This window comes from Medicago sativa, chromosome 8 (genome assembly GCF_051527215.1).
Source record: "Medicago sativa cultivar Bolivia chromosome 8, Bolivia_mono, whole genome shotgun sequence".
NCBI classification, from domain to species: domain Eukaryota; kingdom Viridiplantae; phylum Streptophyta; class Magnoliopsida; order Fabales; family Fabaceae; genus Medicago; species Medicago sativa.
Genome location: NC_140756.1, coordinates 42447755 through 42460003, shown reverse-complemented (window position 1 = coordinate 42460003; position 12249 = coordinate 42447755).

Genomic DNA, 12249 nt, shown 5'->3' with positions numbered 1-12249 from the left:
TCAGACACAATCCACTTGGGGCATTTCTGCATTTAAAGAACCTCCGACTTGAAACATTTGATGCATCCACAAATCAAACACTTGAAACAGAGGCATTCAAAGACTCGAAACAGGGGCATTCAAAGTTGTCAGGGAATATTGGTTACTGTGTTCAATGTACCTTCCAATATATTTACCATTTTCCAAATTTTTCAAAGATCTGTGGGGCCATACCATTGGCAGGCCACCACTCAATTCATCAAAATTTGAGCCTGTGCCCATTTACTTGGAACTCCCATTCATTCTATTTGCAAAAAAATTTCTATTTTTAATGACGATACTTGAAGCAAATTTTTTTTTTCAAAATACAAAACTTTTTTTTACATCTTTTGAAAAGTGTGAACAACAAACACACTCTCTTTGAACTCGTGAGTAGTTGAAGCGTACATCATCATCCGCCTCCAAAACGGTTACATTCCAGAAGAGAAACATGGCTAAGCACAATGAAGAGGACCTCTGCTTCGAGCAAAATGCTTTCACAGTCCAAAAAAAAAATCAAAAAAGCTCGCTAAGCTGAAAACCTGAAAGGGCGGCTTAGGCAATAGAGAGCGTCCCGGTGGACTGAAAACCCGAAAGGGCGGTCCAGGCAAAAATTAGGGGCACAAAAAGGAATATATTCCCGGTGGACTGAAAACCCAAAAGGGCGGTCCAGACAAAAGTTAGGGATTTTCAAAAAAATAGTTACAAAAAAAAATGATAAAAAATGACTGTTGAAGCATGCCGATGGAAGTACACTCTGCGTCGGTTCACAAATGGCGACTTCCTCTAGGCTTTTGGTTAAACAATGGGCTTTCTCCCCAAGAGGCATCAGTTGCTACCTTGTGCCGGGTTTTACACCATCAATGGCTCAATTTGTTCACAATAATATCATCTCCAAGGAAGCTTGCCGAGTGTTTGTACTGCGATGTCAGTCCGCCTCCCATCTTACCTGTCTTGTCTTGTTTCATCGAGTCACCTGTCATATACAGTTCATACAGTCACACATTCATACAATCATACATTAATACTTTCACTTATTCATACATTCATATATACATAACATATACACAATATCAATTCATACATGGTTGCATCAGTCACCCAAAGTCTTGTTTGGTCGTGTCCTTTCGTCTCAGTCCTCAATCGTTTCAAGCTGCCAGTCCTAAACAACGGACCGCTTGAGTTTACCTTTTTATCTTATTTCAAGCTGCTAGTCCTAAACAACGGACCGCTTGAGTTTATCCTGTTTCAAACTGCCAGTCCTAAACAACGGACCGCTTGAGTCTACTTTTTGCCTTGTTTCAAGTTGCCAGTCCTAAACAACGGACCGCTTGAGTCTACTTTTTGTTTCAAGCTGCCAGTCCCAGACAATGGACCGCTTGAGTTTATCTTGTTTCAAGCTACCAGCCCTAAACAACAGACCGCTTGAGTCTACTTTTCTGCCTTGTTTCAAGCTGCCAGTCATAAACAACAGACCGCTTGAGTTTATCTTGTTTCAAGCTGTTAGTCCTAAACAACGGACCGCTTGAGTTTACCTTTTTATCTTGTTTCAAGCTGCCAGTCCAAAACAACAGACCATTTGAGTTTGCCTTTCATCATGTTTCAAACGATTAGTTCCAAGCAATGAACAGTTTGAGGTCACGTGTTATTTTCACAAAAGTGCCATCCCCTACTTTGTCAGAAAACGAGATGTCACTCAATCTTTATCTTCTCAAGTATCTCATTCCCCGACTGGTCGGATTACGAAATATCAAATATGTCTTTCCCCGATTTGTCGGATTACGGAAGATCAAAATCATTCCCCGGTTTAACGGATTACGGAATATCAAATTATCATTCCCCGGTTTAACGGATTACGGAATATCAAATCATCATTCCCCGTTTTGTCGGATTACGGAAGATCAAAATCATCATTCCCCGGTTTATCGGATTACGGCATGTCGAAGAGTGTCATCTCCTGGTTTGTCGGATGACGAGGCGTCACTCAATTTCTACTTTCATAAATGTGTTATTCCCCGCTTTGTCGGATTACGGAATGTCAAGTGTTTTAATTCCCCGAATTGTCCGATTACGGAATGTTAAGTGTTTCAATTCCCCGCGTTGTCGGATTACGGAATACCAAGTGCTTCAATTCCCCGCATTGTCGGATTACGGAATGTCAAGTGTTTCAATTCTCCGATTTACCGGATTATGGAATCTCAATGGTGTCATCCCCAGTTTATCTGTTCAAGAGATGTCTCTAATCAATTTCAATGGTGTCGTCCCCAGTTTATGTGTTCAAGAGATGTCACTAATCAAATCAATTTCAATGGTGTCGTCCTCAGTTTATCTGTTCAAGATATGTCACTAATCAAATCAATTTCAATGGTGTCGTCCCCAGTTTTCTTTGTTCAAGAGATGCCACTAATCAAATCAATTTCAAAAGCGTCCTCCCCAGCATTAGGTGTTCCAGAGATGTCTCTAAAATTGATGTCTTCATTAAGCTATCGTCTCGAACCAACACGGTAGTAGACAACTATTTTCCCCAGTGAAACTACATTCCCTCTAGCAGAGTCGGATCCCTTTTCTTCAACGAATTTGGGTATCCCGTTGTTGTTTCTCATTCCAGTCAAGTCATCTTTGTTGTCCTGCATTCATACAAGCATTTCACGAGCATTCATAACATCTTAGGTCCAAAATTGGTGTACTTTGTATTTAAGTCTCTTCCTCCGATCGAATCAAAGATTCCATCTTCAAATCTCCGGACGAAGAAACTTAAATAGGGGTATCTGTCATACCCCAATTTTTGACCTAAGGATCCTACATTCATACACCGACACGTGTCACCTGACCCTGATCAGTCTCTGACTTTTCAATAAAAAATTCGGCAGAGAGGTATTTTAAAATACCTCATGTTTGGTTTCGAGTCAGACCCTCTTCTCCCTGTGGTTTATTTTTTATTTTTTATTTCCATCTTTTATCTAATTTTCAAATTAACTTTAATTTTGTTTTTAAAAATATTTATTGTTTTTTAGTTAATTTTCTATTTAAACTTTATCCTTTTTAATTGTCATTTTTTTGTTAAGTCTTTATCTTGTTTTTTTTATTATTATCTTAATTATTTATTTTTGTCCAAATGAGTCCAAAAAGGAGTCCAAGTTCACCGCACAGGCTGTCACGCGCCTGTTACATCCATCCCAATCTAGTTCATGCTTCATCTGCAGCAAACTTCCAGGAATAGATACACAAATTTCTGCTATATCCAAACAGACCCTAGAAACCAAACCCAACACTATAAAAGGACCAATCTGCAGCACAGTTAGGGGGCCGAAATTCATCAATAAGTTGCGACATTACGCGGCCAGAACAAACTCACGTACAACATATTCAAAACCTGTAAAACAACAGTTCCAGTAACGCAACCACAACAAAATCATCATCACAACCCAAACCCAAATCGGTCAACATCAAAACGGCACCACCACCATAACTACAATTCAGAATCATACATCACTGAATTCACAAACCCTCAAATATCCAAACCGACGACAACCTCAAACAGCACAAACTCATCCGAATCACATAACCATAACACCTGCAATAAAGAAAAAATTTCACACACGCACAGACCATAGACCTCACGCAATTCACCAACACAACAAAACCGACGCGCATCCAGAACCGACGGCAGCACCAAACGTCATCAGTAGCTCGAACAGTCACCCAGACGAGGCAAGCCGTAGCAATTCAAACTATAGTCGATCCATAAACAAAGGTAGTATTTCATTGTTTTGTTTGTTTTGATCTAGGGTTAGGATTGAGTATTTTGGGGATCCTAGGTGTGGAAATGGAACCGAAGCAGTAGGGTAGGAGAAGAAAAGAATTAGGAACAAAAAAAATCAAAAATAGGAACCTGTTAGGTCCGACGCGGTGGCGCCGCCACTCCGGCCGGCCAACCACCGCGTCAGATAATCTTGCACCGTCGGAAATCTCCATCGGAGTAAGAGAGAGAACAGAGGTTTAGAATAGAAGAGAGAGAAGAAAACTTAAAAATGAAAGAAAATGCTGCCCATAGCCTATTTATAGGCGCCATCTGCTACAATGTGCGTGGGTGCAGGTTTCCACCATGCACCCTCGCTCTTCCTACCATCCAGATCACATCCAATGGCTTATAATGACCCAGATTATTCCTGCTTAAGCCCACACGCCCTGCAGTCTCCTTAAGCCCAATTTGCTTCTTTTTTCAATTCCTGCACCCTCCTTATCTACTGTTAATACCCCCCTGCATGCATATTTTTACTATATCTCGTCTAATTCTCATGCATTTTTTCGCTATCGCATTTTAATTATTTCCATTCGTTACATTTCATTTTTTTTATTAGCATTTTAATTATCATTGTTTATTTTCCAAATTTAGATTGCATATTAGGTTTAGATGCAAATAATTCATGCATTTTTTAGTGTAGTTTTAGCATAGCACATTTTAATTTAGTTTCTTTTATTTATTAGAATGTAATTAGGCATTAATGTAATTTAATTTATTTCATGCATAAAACTTAGAATGTAAATATAGGCTTAATGTAATTTATTTATTTTCTCGCAGACCATAGAATGTATTAATAGGTATTTTTTGTAATAGCTTAGGTGCATGTGTGCGTGCGTGTGTGTATGCCTCTTATCTTGTTCCAAGATTAGGTTAAAGGTTTTCGTGGTGATCCAACGTCACCACGGAATACCTACGCTTTTATTTCTTTGTGCTCCGTTAGTTCAATTTCATTCCAATTATTTGAAAACAACAAAAAACATGCAAATATATTAAAACACAAAAATATATTTTTAAATAAACCTTGATCTTAAATCAAGTGACCGTCTTTTTTATTTTTTTTCCTTAATCAAATATTCAATCAATTTAATTTATCTTGAGTCCATTTTCTTCAATTAAAAGATACAAACAAATTTATTTGCCATTTGGCTTTTCCTTTTAAAACCTTTTTCAAAACTAACAAAAAACACAAAAACAAATCAAACGTCAATTTTTACCACGAACTACGTGATTTTGATCCCTCACGGGTACGTAGGCAAAGGACTTATCCTTCCAAATCAATAAAATGTAGATAATTAGGTCTCCCTTTTTCCATTTTTAATTTCCTTTCTTTTTTCAAAAAAATAAGCAAGTTATAGCACATTAATTAAATTAAACCAAGAGGTTCCCGTAGAGTACTACAGACATAAAGGGTGCTAACACCTTCCCTTCATGTAACTAACCCCCGAACCTAAAATCTTTTCAAAATGGGGTAGTTTGAACTTTTTTCCCCTTTTCCTTAAAAAATTAAATGTTCGGTTGTGAAATAAAAAAGTGAGTCAAATGCTAATCAAATAGTCTTGATCTCCGAAAAATGACGCGACTCTATATCATCAAACATGAGTGTAAGCATATAAACAATTTAATTTCATAAAGTTCATCATACCCGTAATTAGTAGAATTAAATAGCACGAAAATCAACTTAACACAACACCACTTTCATGAAAATCATCAAAACAAACATGACTTATAACCACTCTATCATCATAATCTCTAAATGGTGAATATAAACTTTACTCTTACCTTAACCTTCCAAAAGCTACTTTAATCTACAATCTCTTCTCCCTCTTGAGCTTTCCCCAAGCTAGATCTCCCTTCTCTTCCAATTCTTCTTTCTTCTTCTTCTTCTTCTTACTTTTTATTTCTCTCTCTATCCCACTTTCTCTCAATTGTAACAAACGAGCTCTTTACCTAATTTTCACAAAGACTATTCTCTTATATACTATTGGGCTTAGTCACACTCACTAATGGACTTCGTAACTTTATATCACTCACAAAATGTTACTACACAATTACTTCATTAAAACCCTCACTATTACTCATACACCACTATTCTATTAATCACCCCAAGTTACTACCAAATTCATTAATTACTCTCCATACCAAAAATTACTCAAATACCCTTCACACTAAAATGACTAAATTACCCTCACTCCTCAAATTAACAAGATACGCTTATTTCCTCTAAAACCCAATATATAAAACTCAACAAATAATTAAATAATTAATAGAGCAATTAAATAAATAAAATCCTAAAATCGGGTCGTTACATCAAGGACAATTGTCTAAGATAATTAACTTAACTCGTTAGAATGTGAGGTTTCTAAGCTCCCCCTAAGTCTAAGCTTGGTTAACGAAGACAATGCTATAATCATTTAAAAGAGAGTTTGAACATCTTAACCAATAAATTTAAATTCTGTAGAGTAGACAATTGTTAGTAGATAAATCAAATTCTACTCCCCTTTTTCCATCAACAAAAGGAAAAACTTACGTTGATATAAATACGGATAAAAACTTTGTCAAAATAAAAGTTAAAGTGTTGAACTTATTACAAAATTTGTGTAATAAAAACAAAGGAAGACTGTCTCCGTGAGCATAGCTCAGTTAGAAGGGACATGCATTGTTATATGCAGAGGGCGGGGTTCGAACCTCAGACACCCTGCTTATTCACTTTGAAAAAAGTGAATTCTAGCCACTAGGCTACTTGAGAAAAAAAAACAAAGGAAGACTTGGGGGGGCATACACTTATGTTTTTGGTGGCTAACTTAATCAGAAGGTCCAAATTTTCGTCCATTAGCAGATTGAGCATCAATATTTGCTCGTTGAGCAACAATTTCATTTCTGATTTCCTCCTTGAACCTTTCAAACAGAGCATATGTAGCTACCGCTTCAAGGGCACGGTAGGAGCTTCTTCATCCATTAGAGGAAACTAAAAAATCTTTGGAAGCATATCAACAAAGGTCATTGGCCTTATTGTGGGAAGCTATCTCTAAGGGTTTCTTGTGAGGTCTGCCAGGTCCATCAGACAGAGAAACTCAATGAACCAAGGCTTTAGAGCCTCTTTATTGACCATACACATATCCTACCAAATTCTTTAATCTTTTTAAGTGACTCATCAATCTCCATTCTTAGCTCATACCATTTAGCAGTATGCTCTTCAAAGGTGGACATTTGGCTCCTTTCGTCCAATAAGGTCTGAACCCTAGCATAGATAACAATACTGAACTCCTCAAATTTTGGGTGGGTAGAGGGTGGTGGCTCACATAGGTTCATGGTGAAAGTGAACAAGTGACCTTGTATGGGGATGTTATGATTAGAGGTTATGGGACCAAAAATAGTTAGCAGGTCAATAGAGCCTATTGGAGCAATATATGTTTCTGGTTTAGGTTCAGGAATGATTTGATTCTGCTAAGAATCTATCACCGCTAGTTTTAGCATCAGATGATATCTCAACACCAATTTCTGATATAGCAGCTAGAGTAGGTTTTGGGTACGGTAGGTCAATTACTTGTTCAGATTCTTCTATGACTTCAGTGATGATGGGTTGGAGTACATTACGTAAAGCCTGATTTTGTTGTTGATTGATAATTTTTTGTTTAACTTTGGCATAACCCATAACTGATATAGTCAACTTGGGTGAGGGTACATTAGGTAAATCCTGATTCAGAGTCAAAATTTGATTCAGATTCTAATCCAGAATCTGATGATGGTGACTATGGTTCTTCCCTGTGAATTAACTGAATGGATAGGTTCCACAACTATTGGAGTAAGAAATTGTTGTGGAGATTTGGTAGGTGAAGAATGTGTAAGTTCAAAAGAAATTAGCTCTTTGAGTAGGCTTTTGATGACGTTCATTTTTTGTTGCGATTCAGGCGTGGTAGTTGGGGGTTCACATATTGTTAGAGGTTCATTGTGAGCTTGCAGTGCGTAAGTATATTATGGTTGTGGTGGTTCAATTTCTAGTTCAGGTTGAGTGTGAGTGGGTGATGAGGAGTGTATTATTGTAGATGCAAATGGTTTTGAGACTATACCTTTAATAACAACAAGTTTTACAGTCTCATTCTCCTTTTTTCTTTAAAGTCTCAGTAGGTTTTATGTGGATCATGATGGACGAAATTGACAAGTGCACCAAATCGTAACAAGTAATAAAGTAGTCAGTTTATCGTTCTCCACAGGGATTGTCGTTCAACTTAGTAATTAATAAAACTTATTTCAAAAGCAAAAGTAAATAAAAGTGAATAGAATTGCAAGGTTTAACTGCCCTGCCCAATGTAAGATTAGGTTTTTGTGATTCAAATGATTAACGATGATTAGGGTTTCCTTGAATCCCCCTTCGTCTTTATTGTAATTATCTTTTAAGAAATCGAACAACTTATGTGGTGCATCGTTGATTTAATGAATCGCAATGGTAAAACTCACACTAGTTTCTTTAAATAACTTGTGTAGGACCAACCAAAGTCGTGTACTACATTTTTCTAAAGCAAGGAGTAACGACAGAAAGAACTCAAATCTTAACTTGCGAAGCACTATAAAAAGTACTCCCTCTGTTTCAAAATGAGTGTTGCTTTAGCCAAAAAAATTTGTTTCAAAATGAATGTCACTTTCAGTTTCCAATGCAATAATAACTTTTTCTTTTCAATTGTACCCTCCAATTAATACTCTGCACACTACTTCCAAAGTATTACTTTTAAAACTAACCAATAATTAACAAGGATAATTTGGTAAAATAACCATTCTCTTTCTTTTAATCATTGCATTTCTTAATATGTGTGTAAAAACCTAAAACGACACTCATTTTGAAACGGATGGAGTAGTAATTAGAAAATTCAATGAAATGATAAAATTTGGGTTGTCAGTGCCTACTTTAATTCGACAGATCAATTTTCAAGCTTACGCTCGTAGTTAACCAATTGACGAAGCATTAATGAACGGACATAATCTAATTTAAATCTCAGCACAATCAAAGCATAAACTGAAAACATAGCCAAAATGTCATATGATGCTCTGTCATCAGATCACTATGGTTTCCTCTTCCTACTGTGATGCATATTAGGTGCTTATGCAAGAATGTCATACATGGTCAGATGAACTCCTTATTTTTTATATTGCTTTATCCATTATCAGGCAACCTCCTTGTTGTCTTCAATGGTGATTAGAGGATAGTCTGCCATTAGTGTTGGTGCTTGCTTTCTGATGACAAATGGAACCTTACTATACTTTAGAGCTTCCTTTTTCACTAGATTGATCTTCAGAAGGTTGAAGGCAGATAAAGTTTTTCCATACTCTATGTCCAGATCATTATCTGCTCCAAAGTCATGCAAGTTCTGAATCAACTTGCTTTGCTAAAAGAGTTCAAAGAGTACTGTTACATATGAAAAACTTTCTTTCTCCTCTTCTGGACTTCTGAACGCATTCTGTCAAGTGCTCAAAGATCAGATATGGCAGGTTGATCATCATCCTTTTGATCAAGTAGTAGATGATGTGCTTGTGGTCCTAGTTAATGCTGTCCATGCTAGAATCTTTGGGTTGCATACACCTAGACACAACTATAAAGAACACTTTATAAATAAAATGAAGATGGGAAGCTCTCCCTGTGTTCTCTTGCTTGTTGAATAACATTTATATGATTGAAGAGGCATACAATCTCTTCTCACCCATCTCAGATGCCTTCATCCCTCTATTCTCATATATGATTATCTTGGTTATATCAGATTGTGTAAATTTTACTTCAACTCCCATAACAGAAGATCTAATCTTTGTTTCTGTTACTTTCTTGGAAGCTTTTTCCTTGTGAGAAGATTCTTCCACAGTCTTCTTTCCATTTCCATCTTCTTATTTAACTCGTAGTTCCACTACAGATGCTCTGACCCAAAAATCCTTTACCAGGTTGGTATACAATGGGTAATTCAATTTTCCTGCCTATTGTATTAGAATTTTGTTACAACATTCCAATTTTTTGCCTATCGTATTCCACAGATATAGGGACTGAATTGTCTATATAATCCAATTTTGAAGAATGAAATAAAGCATGAATAAAGTTGATCAAATTCTTTATCTGCTATTTTGTTTCCCTTCCTTAATTTCTAAATCATGCAAGTTCCCAAATTTTTGTTGAATAATTTAGAGGTGAATTATGATGTATAAGAAGAAATTAAAAAGAATTATGATAACAAATAAATAAGACCAATAATAAAGTGAAATAAAGTAAAAGAACTTATCGCATTTGGTTGCCGACACAACTCCATCAAAATCTTCACAAATCAAATTAGAGGAAACCTGCAAAACAACACACTGTTATGTAACCTGAGGCGTGATATAGTCACTGTCCTTGAGGATTTTATCCGCCTCATAAGCGCATATCCTCCCAGGATGCAACAGGTCCTTCCCCATTATGAATCATAAGCGGAGTTGACAGAACAACTCAAATTCTAGAAGATGTAACCTAGAAACATGAAGTGAGAGAGTAAAGTATGTATTTGTGGATATTTATTCTGTGCTGCAATTAAATTGTATTGTAGTGAGTTATGCGTCCTTTTTTTGGAGAAAGAAAGGAAGGATATATACATCAGAGTTGTGGTGAGTTGTTCCTTATATTAAGGAAAATGAGGCTTAATAATAGGAAATGAGATAGGAAATGAGATTTTAGTCTTTACCCAACTGTCAAACATCAATGGTTATACAAATAAGTTTGACAAATAAGGCTTTGACTAATTAAATATGACATGGTTAAATCAACAACAAATAATAAACAACTTTTATTAACTTTTGAAATGTTTGTCATAGCTTTTTTAAGAAAAAAAATCACTTATTTTAATGAAATGCTCACTTTTAAGAGTTTTGCATCCGTTTGTTACAACTTTTTAAAAAAATCAGAATCTAAAAATAATCTAAAAACAGCTTCAAATAAGAAGCTGTTAAGAGCAGCTTCTCAAAAAATAGATTTTTTTTAGAGGAGAGAGAAAATATTGTTTAGAAGATTGAACTAATTTTGTAACAAAAAATCCCTTTTATATAGTTATATCAAAACAAACTAGATTATTTTTTTTAAAAAAAATGATTTTTATTACGGTAAACAAACGCAAAATAGATTCTGATTTTTCATAAAATCTCTAAAATATAATCTCTAAATTATTTTATGTCAAAATCACTTTTATTTTAATCCGTAACAAACGAGCCCATAATATCAACTAAAAAATACAACAATTTTCACTTTAAACACCACCCTAATAGTCCATGATGATATGAAATCTCTTTCAAATTAATTAGATATTTTGAATTCAAATTAATTTTTTTTTGTCGAATCTAGAAATGCGCGTATGACATTCGATTTAAGAAGAAAAAAACCTCCCACGCAAAAGTAATCATTCATTTTAAATTTGTTTTTTTTTTAAAAAAAAAAGTTATTGTTGGTGCTTGGTACCTTCCCAATCCCATTCCAAAAGAAACGTTATTGTTGGTTTTTTTTTTTTGAAACAGCAAATTTTATTAAACAACCAGATCCCTGCTCAAGACGAACAGAGATCGATGAAACTGAGAATACAACCAAAAGGCGTCGTATATAGGCGAAACACCTGAAAATAAACACCCTAATACCCCCATTAGGACAACACCCACCAGAATCCACGTCACAGCCTAATAACAAACTCCTTCACGAAAACAACTACTGAACAAACGAAATCCAAACCACTGTCGTCACTACTCTCCCCTAAAGAAAAACAACCCCTCAAAAAATTTCAAACATGAACACCAAAGTTGAGCCACATCGAAAAAACTCATATCTAAGAGATCGATTAGCTTCCACCACATTGCCACCTCCGATCCACTGAAGGAAACCATAAAAAGCCCAAAACTAATCTTGATTCGAAGAACTGACTCCCAATCTCGAATCAAAAGCGATTGGCCCACCAGACTTTAAGACCACATCAGCAGGGCACCCCTCACCCTCAGTACATCTGAGAAACATCAAATCACGTCAAACAATATTGCAGCTAGACACCGACTCCCGATCTCAAAGCAAAAGTAACCGGCCCACCGGAAACTAGCACACAAAAAGTATGACAACCGACTTGATATGCGGTGGTGCAAACAAAAATAGATCAAAAGATAGAGGCTCAACGTTACGGGACCCGCTTCCTCCGAAAACACCCTAAAACACCATAACAACCCCAAACTCGGCTAGTGACGACGAACAAGGACCCGAGTAACAGAGGCCGCCTCCAAAAGAAAACCCCCTCAACAAACACCCACCTTCTCACCTAAATAACACCCAGCCACCCCCATAAATAGCTCCCATTCGCAAACCGTTCTGACACCCTATCAGAGTCCAAATAACCTCGACCACCTGTCCCGAAACCCCACCAAGGCAGCCCCACGATCCCCCACGCAAAAAC